The sequence below is a fragment of the Alligator sinensis genome, unplaced genomic scaffold, assembly GCF_000455745.1.
Source record: "Alligator sinensis unplaced genomic scaffold, ASM45574v1 scaffold858_1, whole genome shotgun sequence".
Classification (NCBI taxonomy): domain Eukaryota; kingdom Metazoa; phylum Chordata; order Crocodylia; family Alligatoridae; genus Alligator; species Alligator sinensis.
The window spans coordinates 200,401-209,483 of NW_005842079.1; the positions used below are offsets into that span (position 1 = coordinate 200,401).

Here is a 9,083-nt window from a genome sequence, read left to right on the forward strand (position 1 = left end):
CCAAAAGGAGCCCTAGGCACCAAGTCCCCCTGAGAGCAAACACAAGGGGGAGCAGAGCTTTGAGCAACCTCACTGTAGCATCCACCTGCATACGGAGTTCAAGAAATGGCCATGTGGCTGTTCCTGGGGCCCCACAGTTTGCTTCCCTGTCTGCCATGTGCCTGTGTCCAGAAGCAGCATACAAGCAGAAGGGTAAAAGGAGCCGAAGGAACAAGGAGCCTTTTGTCTGTGGGCTGAAGCAGGCAGGCCTGAGAAACACAACAGCCCCTGGCCATAGCTATGACCTGTCGGCTCATAAACAGACACAGCAGGAAATAAATTACCTGGGTTTGCAATATGAAGGGAGTTTATAGCTGCTGCAAAGTGCGGGAAACCCAGCTTGCAGAGGAGGAAGCGGGTAGGGGGCAGGGACTGGAGTAACTAGGACTAGGAACAGGCCCTTAGGGCAAGGGAGCACACGGGCTAGGGACAGACATTACACATAAACCGGTTTAAGTGATCAGAAACTAGTTTAAACCTGTAACAAAACAGATGTTCTGTTCATATAAACCAATTTAAAAATGCCTGGAACCGGTTTGAGATAAACCTAGTTGAATGTAGTATCAGACTTAACTGATTTGGGTCAAAACGGTTTATGCGATGTCTGTCCCAGACCCTCTGCTGGTTTAAGCTAAACCAGACACCCCCAGCACGCTGACCTGCTCTCTGGGCTGAGCAGGGCTCTCTGCTCCACAGCAGAGCTGGCCCCTCCCCTCTGCTCCCTGGCCAGAGCTTCCATAGAGACTCTCAGGCCCAGCGGGGTTTGCTGGCTCTCCCCCCCCAAACTCGCTGCTTAAGCAGAGATCCTTTCCTCCTCTCTTCCACAGCACGAACTGTAGCCATCATGTGGTATGCTAGCTAATGCTGTGTAAGACAGATAGGACAGTGCCCACTTAGGGCTTTTTGGAGGTAATCAACAACTCAGATAGTAATATCCCTGCATTCCTTCCTTTGATAAAACGCTGTTTAAGAAGAGCTCGTAATGAGCAAGGCTTTGTTTTCCGATGGGGTGTTAAATGCTGATAACAGAGCTGATAAACGCTCTGTTATCAAGGGGAGGACCCCTCCCTAATCAGTGTCCTGCGAGAGTGGGGGTGGGGGGCTGGCCACACCCCACTCAGCTAAGCCCTGCGGAAGGGAAGAGAGGGCTGCTCTAGCACCACCCAGCTTCTAGCCTGAGCCACTACAGGCAGTGCCTGCATTTCTGGGATGTCTGTCTGGTTACAAAACTGATTTTGCCTAGCCAGGTTAGACTAACCTGCAAAGATTGAATCAATTCAGGCTCAGACTTTTTGAATGTCTGTCCCTAGCCATGACGTCCCTTCCAGCCCTAAACTTCTGTGAATCTGTAGATTTGATCTGGCTAATTTGACCTGAAACAGGAAAAATTTTCAAAAAAACCCTCAGATAAGCAGAGGAGTAATTAGCCTTATTAGTCTGATGAGACAGATGCAGTTCCTTCTGTTCCAGGGAGATACAGAAGATCCCAGATAACGCTTCCCAGTTAAACACACAAAGAACTATCAGCTGCTGTTGTTTGGATATAGTATTACTGCATAGAAGTGCACCCAGACAGGTAGGTTACACCTAGCAGTGCCTTCTGTCCAAGAGACTCTGCTATGCACAGGGAGAGCCAAGAGTCACAACAATTAATGCATGTGAAAATACTGCAATTTGCCTTTCTCTGCATTAGAGTTTTAATCTGTACTATTTACAATATAAAAGCCAACAAACACTTGCAGGGAAGGACTCCAGACCTAACTGGATGAACAACCCCTCTAAAGAAGAGGATATTAGGAATAAGCAAAGAGCCTGCCAGGAAATGGGGGAAAAAAGGACTGATCAGTAATGAAAGCTGTTTCGGAGGTCAGGACTTGTAGAGCTATAGTGAGAATTGCCAAGCGTTATGCTGAGTTAGATTCTGCAAAGGAAATTAAAACAAAAACCAAAAGGTTCTGCAAGCATAGAAGCCAAAAGAAAACAAGAGAAGTGAGGCTGCTTCCCAGCAAAGAGAGGGTGCAGATTAACAGTAATCTAGGTCTGGCCACAGACTGAATGGTTGATTTGCCTCAGTTTGCAGTCAGGAGAATGCCACTGACCTCAGGGCAAAAACAGGATGGCTAATGAGAATGAGAACTGGAAATGGAAATTACCACAGCGGAGCTGGAAACAGAACTCAAAGAGCTCAATGCACTAGAGACGAGGAACCGGATAATCTTCATTCCAGAGCAATGCAAGAACTGGCACATACAATTGTAGGTCTAGGAGCAAGGATTTTTAATAAATGTATTGGAGGTGGAAATGTCTGAATGGAGAAGAGCAAGTGTGGTACCATTCTCTCTCTGCTCCCCCTCCCTGCTCCTATGCCAAACATCTGTTGGACAGGCCTTCTCCCCACCCCCCTGGGCTGCTTCAGCAGGGGATCACACAGCTATGATGTGTTTGCTCCATCAGAAGGCAACTTGGGTCCATTTGAGCAGTAATTATCCCGAGCACCACAGTCACCAGACTTGGGCTGAGGCACCAAGCAGTCAGAAAGTGCGAGTACCCACTGGACACAGGTGCACAGGAGGAGAGAGACTAGGGTTCATGCTTACCCTCCCCCCCTGCTTCCTGAGACCCCATCTTACCCCTTCCTTAGAACCTTGCTTTTATACCAATTCCAAGAAGCTCCCCCACCCACAGGCCGTGTCCCCCATCCACCAAATAGTATCTGCAAAACCTGTGACATCATTCATAGATACACCAGCATGAGCTGCTCCAAGTGGTAGGTGGCCCAGCTTGGTCTTGTATAGTTGAGAAGCTTCTCTCCCCGCAGGCGCTCTGGTTTGTCTGGGAGACACTGCTTGCTCATGGCAGCCTTGTGCTTTCAGTGCTGGCTGTGGTCTGTTCCCCAGCATAACAGCCTCTCCTCTCCTGGTACCTGGCTCCCTCCTAGGCACAGGACATTCTGTCGAGAGGAGAGCTCCCTCAGCAAGCTGCTGCTACAGGGCTTTTTTCTTTCCCACCTGGTCAGTAGTCTGTTATCTTTACTTTATGGTCAGTCTAGGAAGGGGGAACCCGCATGGGATGCTTCAGTGGAAAGGCCTCAGATCCGGTGAGCCAGGGCAGGCAGGGTGTGACAGGACAGGTCTGGTTGGGCATTTGTTTCTGCTCTGGAAATGAATATGGTCCCTCCAGAGCAATATGGCCTAGATCTAAAGGGTATCAATGGAAACCTTCATAGAGCTCAGTGAGAGCAGGAGCACGCCCTCTGTGTGTAGGACAAACCTACTGTGATCAAGTCCTAGATATTACCTGGGGGACCTACAATAAACTGCAGCCTTCTTGGGCAAAACCCTAATCATCAGCCCCCTTGAGTCCCCAGGCCAAGGCTGAACTGTTCCCCCCACATCATGCTCTGGTTCCCTGCCTATCCTAGTCCTGTGTATTCCAGCAATAGCTTGCTTCCCTTCTTGGTGATGATGTGGCAGCTCCTCCAGCTTCCTTCCCTGAGCTGTGGGCTGTCAGCAGGTGAGGGAGGGATAGCCCAGCCAGCAACTCCAATCAGACATAGCTTCCTTCCCTTCTTGAGATAGTTCTGCCGTACCTGGGGAGAGCTCAGGGGAGGCAGGTCTGCCCAGGCCATGGTATGGAGGGCGGCAATGGGAAAATGTTAAGAGTCATGAACCAAAAATGACAAAGCCGTAGGGGAAATACACAGTGCCAGAGTGAGGGACTAACATATGGGGGTGAGGAGGGGAACACAAGTAGGTTACAGAGAATACAATGTTAGCCAACTAAGCCTCCCAGCGGGGGCAGTGGGAATCTTTTCCCGTAGCGTATTTCTGTATCTCCACACTGGACAGGGGCAGAAGTGACAAGAGCTCATACTCAGCATCAAGCGCCATCAGCAAGCTGGTCTGCAACCAGGACATGGCATCAATCCAGCAAACCATCCTGTTTGGCTGCTACAGGCGCCTGCCTCAGACCTGCCACCCCCTTAGTGGAGGGAACAGCTGAGACCTGGAATTCGTTACACCCATGGCAGAGGAAGTGGGATATTCCCCACTTGGATGTGACAGGTGGTGGAAGGACTTGGCAAGGCTGCAGGGGCAGTGGGGTGGCTGGGGCAGGCCAGCAATTGAACGGCTGAGTGAAAGACAGTATTTATCAGCTAATAGAATCTTTCTGGGTCATTAGCACTGTGGATGCCTGATTGCAGTTGCTGGCTGGGCTATCCCTCCCCCACCTGCTGGCAGTCCACAGCTCAGGACCCATGGCAAGGAAGCTGGAGGAGCATATGCTGCCACATTATCACCAGGAACAGGTAACCAAAACCTCCACCTCCCTTTAGTTGGGTTCCTATTGGAGCCTGCTGCACAGAGCAGCCCTCTCTCACATGGCAGCAGAGGGCAGCAACCATCCAGTTGGGGTGACCTTGGCCAGCAAAAGGCTGCACAGAGAAGGCTGACGTGGAGCAACACTGGCCATGGGAGAAAAGAAACAGACCCGGGTTACTCTGTCCTAGAACAGGCTCTGGGGCAGCCCCTGGAATCCTCTGCCCCCCCCCCAATTCTCCTTCTGTCAACTGCTTGCCCTGCCCAGTCAGGTCTCTGAAACAGGAGCACAGAGTGGGAGGTCCTTGGCCAGCTGGAGCCAGCTGGCGCCCAGCAAGCCAATGCCAAGGGTGTTCTAATTTCCCCACATGCCTTCCCTTTTGGCCAACGTGGGTGGTGCTCATGTGCCTGCTCTCTGTGGTGCATGGCTGCGGGTACCTGTGCCCAGGAAAAGCTCATCATAGTGCCCATCTGCCACATCCACCTGGCCCACAGCAATGGTAGTAAATTTGTAGCTGACAGTGCTCCTCACCACTGGGGCCTGGCAGTGCACAGGGTACATGGCATTGTACATCATGCTCATGACAGTGATCACCTGGTCTGGGTAATCCTCGGTTGACTTTGTGGATGGGGTGAAGGTTCCACCCAGGTACTGGAAAGCAGGGCAGCAGGTGAAACACTGGCATCATTTATGACCCTGCTGACCCACCTGTCCCTTCCCAGCCTCACTGGACTGCCCTTGGGTACAAATGTAGCCCTGAGAGGTGCAGCCCACCACTTAAGCCAGCCCACCCCCCCAGCATCAGGTAGCAACACTTCAGAGTCACTCCCTCCACTGAGGCCTTTCCCTGTCCTGTGACCATAGTGGGGTGGAGGCTGACAACCATGGGCTTATGGCTGTACTTGACCTCTGAATACCACCCCAAGCACTCCTGTCGTCAGCTCACAGGTCTGTCCCAGCTGTGTGGGTGAGAGGATCTTACCCTCACAGCCAGGGCAGGGCCCCAGGGCTCCAATGTGAGCTCTGCCAGTGCCCAGCAGCCACAGGAGACTCAAAGGCCACCATTAGGATGTACCTGCCGGGCCCTTCTCCACTGGGAACAGTCCAGCTGAGAGAAGCAGGAGAGGGGTGGGCACAGGGCTGCCAGGGAGCCCAACAGCAGATCTGGAGATTGAGCAGAGCAGCAGAAAGGGAAAGACTGAGGAAGGGCAGCAGAGGGACATGAAGGGCTGAGAGAGAAAGTAGATGCAGGAAAGACCAAGCAGATTCTCCACAGGGAAGGAAGGGCAGAGGAGATGCATGGATGGAGACAGGGAGAGGGGGAAGCAGAGCTGGGGGAAGGCTCTGCTGGGGGAAGGAGAGAGATGACCCACTTCCGACTCTGCCCCGGGCACTGACCCCTCCCTGCATCCACGCAGCAAAGTGGAAAGGCAGTGCTGCACTCACTGCACAGGGATGTCACAGCCCAGACAGACACTGTGGGCAGGCACACTGCCACGGGCACTTACATGGAAGCAGTGGCAATGCTATTATGTGACATAACTGGAAACCAGTCCCACATGGCTGCCTTGTGATATGCCAGGTGACCCCCATCTGTCCTCATGCTACCAGCCCTTAGTCAACCCTGACACAGCTCCTGGACAGGCTGTGTCTTCTAAGGCCCCATGGCCTCTTGTTTTGGGAGGGCCTGCTCCCTGGGGTGAAAATAGCTGATTCCAGAGTGCTCTTCCCTGCTGCCCCTGCCTGACCTCATAGGGCTCTATCCTGCCATAGCTCCCATTCCCTCCCCCTCCCCTTGTTCTCTCTCCCTCACCAGGGCTAAGAGACCATCCTACTGGCTGCTGCCTACTGCTGCCAGTTCAGTGGGCCCAGATCTCCCAGGCCTGGCTTCTCCCAGCAAGGGGCTCTGTCAGGAGAATCCTGGGCTGACCGAGATGTGCTGGGTAAGGAGAGGAGCAGGGGGCTTGCTGTGGGGACTCCTAGCAGGAGCCAGAGCCAACACCGGGCACCATCTGGAACTGATCTGGGGAAAGCAAAGCAAAGCAAAGCAAACAGACAGGCACTGGGGCGGAGCGGTGTCCTGCTCCCAGTCTCAGCCCATCCATCACTGCCAGGGCGGGTGCTGAAAAGCTATCACAGGGCTGTGCTCTGCCTCCCAGGGAGCCTGGCAGCACCTGCCTAGCCCTGCTGAGAGGTGCTTGGCAAGCTGCCATGGGCAGAGGCCTGGCCTGGCCTGGCAAGAGGGGAACCCCTGCAGCACTGCACACTCATGACAGAAGCTGGGGCCCTGAGGCCTAGGCAGTGCCGTAAATGTTCTGCACCCTGCTCAGAGATGCTGCTCTCTGTAGTGAGCCTCAGGAAGCCCAGATGCCCTCTGCTCCCAGCCGGGGGTCATGGTTAACTTGTCCCTGCAGGAGATTGCACCGCTGTGCCATGTGCTGCAGCACCTGGATCCACTGCCTGCTGTGCACTTACAGAGCTTGTCAAAGTACACCTCAATCCTGTCTGGTCCTGGCACAGAGCAGATGACCTGGGCCTTCAGGACCATGCTCCACTTGTTCACTAGGCAGCACTGACCACCGTCATTCTTCTAAACCAGGGTTGTCAAATCTCATGAGCTGGATGAGTGGCACGGGGCAGGTCCATCAGGCCCACACCTTCCTCTCCCCTTCCCCCCTCACCCGCATGCCTGATGCAGTAGAGTTGGCACCCTCCTAGGTTAATCTGAGACACCTGTGGGTGGTGCAGTCTGAGACTCAGCCCCAGCAAGTATCAAAAGGGGCAGCACCAGAGGCTGGATCATGGGACTCTGTGGGGCCATATGTTTGACACCATTGTTCTAAATATGGGGAAAACACTGTCCTCAGATGCTGAGGGAAACCGTGGGGTGTCCTAGCGGCACACTCCTGGCTTGTCACTGCCCAGCAGGGGGTGCTGTGGGGAGTGCCTAGGAGCATGGGCTATTGCAGAGGAATCCCTGGGACTGTATCCCAGGTTGTTTCACCAGGGGTGCAGCTGTTGGGGACGACCCTGCCATACCATTCCCAGTGGGGGACAGCACTGTAGATAGAGAACAGGAACTCTCAGCTCCAGACACAGCCAGTCCCAGCAGGGCGCACTGTAGAGTGCATGGCAGAGGCAGTAGCTCTTGGGTGGTGGGGAGGAAATCTCCCCGGTACTTCACTCCCAGCCATTCCTGATGTGGGGAACTATAGGTAGTAATGTGGCAGTGCTCGCTTTGGGACAGCTCCCTGGTCCTCCATCTGCAGGAAGCACAGTAGCTACTAAAAAGATTAGCCCATTATGAGATAGACGAAAGGGCTCTGTGGGGTATCAGCCAATTGCTTCTGGTAGAAGAAGCAGAGTTTATCATTATTCTCCTCAGCACTGTCTGGGATGCACAGATGGGAACAAATTCAGTGTTTGCAACCAGGTATGGGGGAGTGGGAAACCATGCAAATGCAGCTACTATCTTCCCAGGGAGACAGGACTGTTGTTGCCAGCTAGCTCCTTCTCCTTGTGAGGGTTGAGAGGATGGACTGACTCACCACATCGCCTCCTTGAGAGGCCATTTCTATCCCATCCCTGATTTCTGTGTCACCCTGGTAATGGGTCAGAGTCCTGGCCATAGACTTGAACCCACAACTTACAGGGCACATGGGAGCCCCAAGGCAGCAGGCTATCTATCTGGAATGCATGTGCTTGACGTAGCTTTCCTCAGGGAAGTCTAGTACCCAGCACACATTTACTCCTGGAACATTTACTTGGTGAGAAAAAGTGCTGCTTGTGGCCTGTTTGTACTGGTGCCTGGGAGGCGAGGGAGGCAGTGGAGACATGCTTCTCATTCCTGCATAAATTCCTCACTGAGAGAGGAAGGGGAGTGGAGAAATTCCTGTAGGGCCTCTAGCTGGCTTGGTGCCACTGAGATTTGCTGGAGGTGCCTTTTGAGGGGTGATCTGGACAATACAAGTAAGGCTAGGCTAAGCTGCTGCTGCTGTGCTTGGTGGGTCTCCAACAGGCAGTCAGCCTCTAGTGATCATCACTGGCACAATGCAGCACTGCAGGCTGCTCTCATTTGGCTGAATTGGTCCTTAGCCTGCCTTTGGGTTGAAGGCATAAGCGTCCTGTCAGGTCTCAGCTGTCTGGGCATTAGGTTTGCTCCATGATCACCGCCAAGTTCAACCTCCCAGCTGGCCAGTTCCTCCTTGGCCGTCTGTGGAAACACCTCCTGCATTCCCAAATGCTTATCCCGCAAAGTGCCATGATGTCACCTATTGATTGGTGTATTTCTGAGTGCTCTCCAGGCCGAGGCATGTAGCTGAGCACTTTTCTCAACATCTGTTGAGAAACACTCTCCAGACAGTGGGACCCCCTTCACAAGGCATGGGTCATGGTGGGGGGTGGACAATTCCTCCCTAGTGCAAAGGGCCCCTTCATGGCAGCAAGCACTTCCCTGAACTCCACAAAGCTGCTCTTGCTTGTGAAGTTCAGTGGCTTGGCATGGGGCACAAACCCTGTGCTTACCTCCAGGGGCTGGGTCACCTCAGGTCATCTCCAGACTTGGATGACAGTGCTGGGCCTTTCTGCTGGGGCGGTAGAGGCTCCTGTGTTTAGCTGTACAGGTCTGGGCTTTGATCCCATCCCAGAAGGTAGAGCTGCACCCCCCAGTGGGGGAACACTGCCTTGCCCCCGCCTCCAGCCTGTCTGTAGCTCTAGAACAGGAG

General features: G+C 53.5%; 1 protein-coding gene across 5 annotated transcripts in view; it reads left to right on the forward strand.

Annotated features, from left to right (window-relative positions):
• Positions 1 to 4,281: 4,281 nt before the first annotated feature.
• Positions 4,282 to 9,083, forward strand: part of GNAT1 (G protein subunit alpha transducin 1) — a 24,593-nt gene continuing 19,791 nt past the window's right edge. For 2 of the 5 annotated variants that reach the window (XM_025204366.1, XM_025204368.1), the window contains exon 1: positions 4,305 to 4,348. The gene's annotated coding sequence lies outside the window, so the exon portion shown is untranslated. Of the gene's footprint in view, positions 4,349 to 9,083 lie in introns of all 5 variants that reach the window. The other 3 variants (XM_025204365.1, XM_006023742.2, XM_025204369.1) reach the window with 3 other exon arrangements.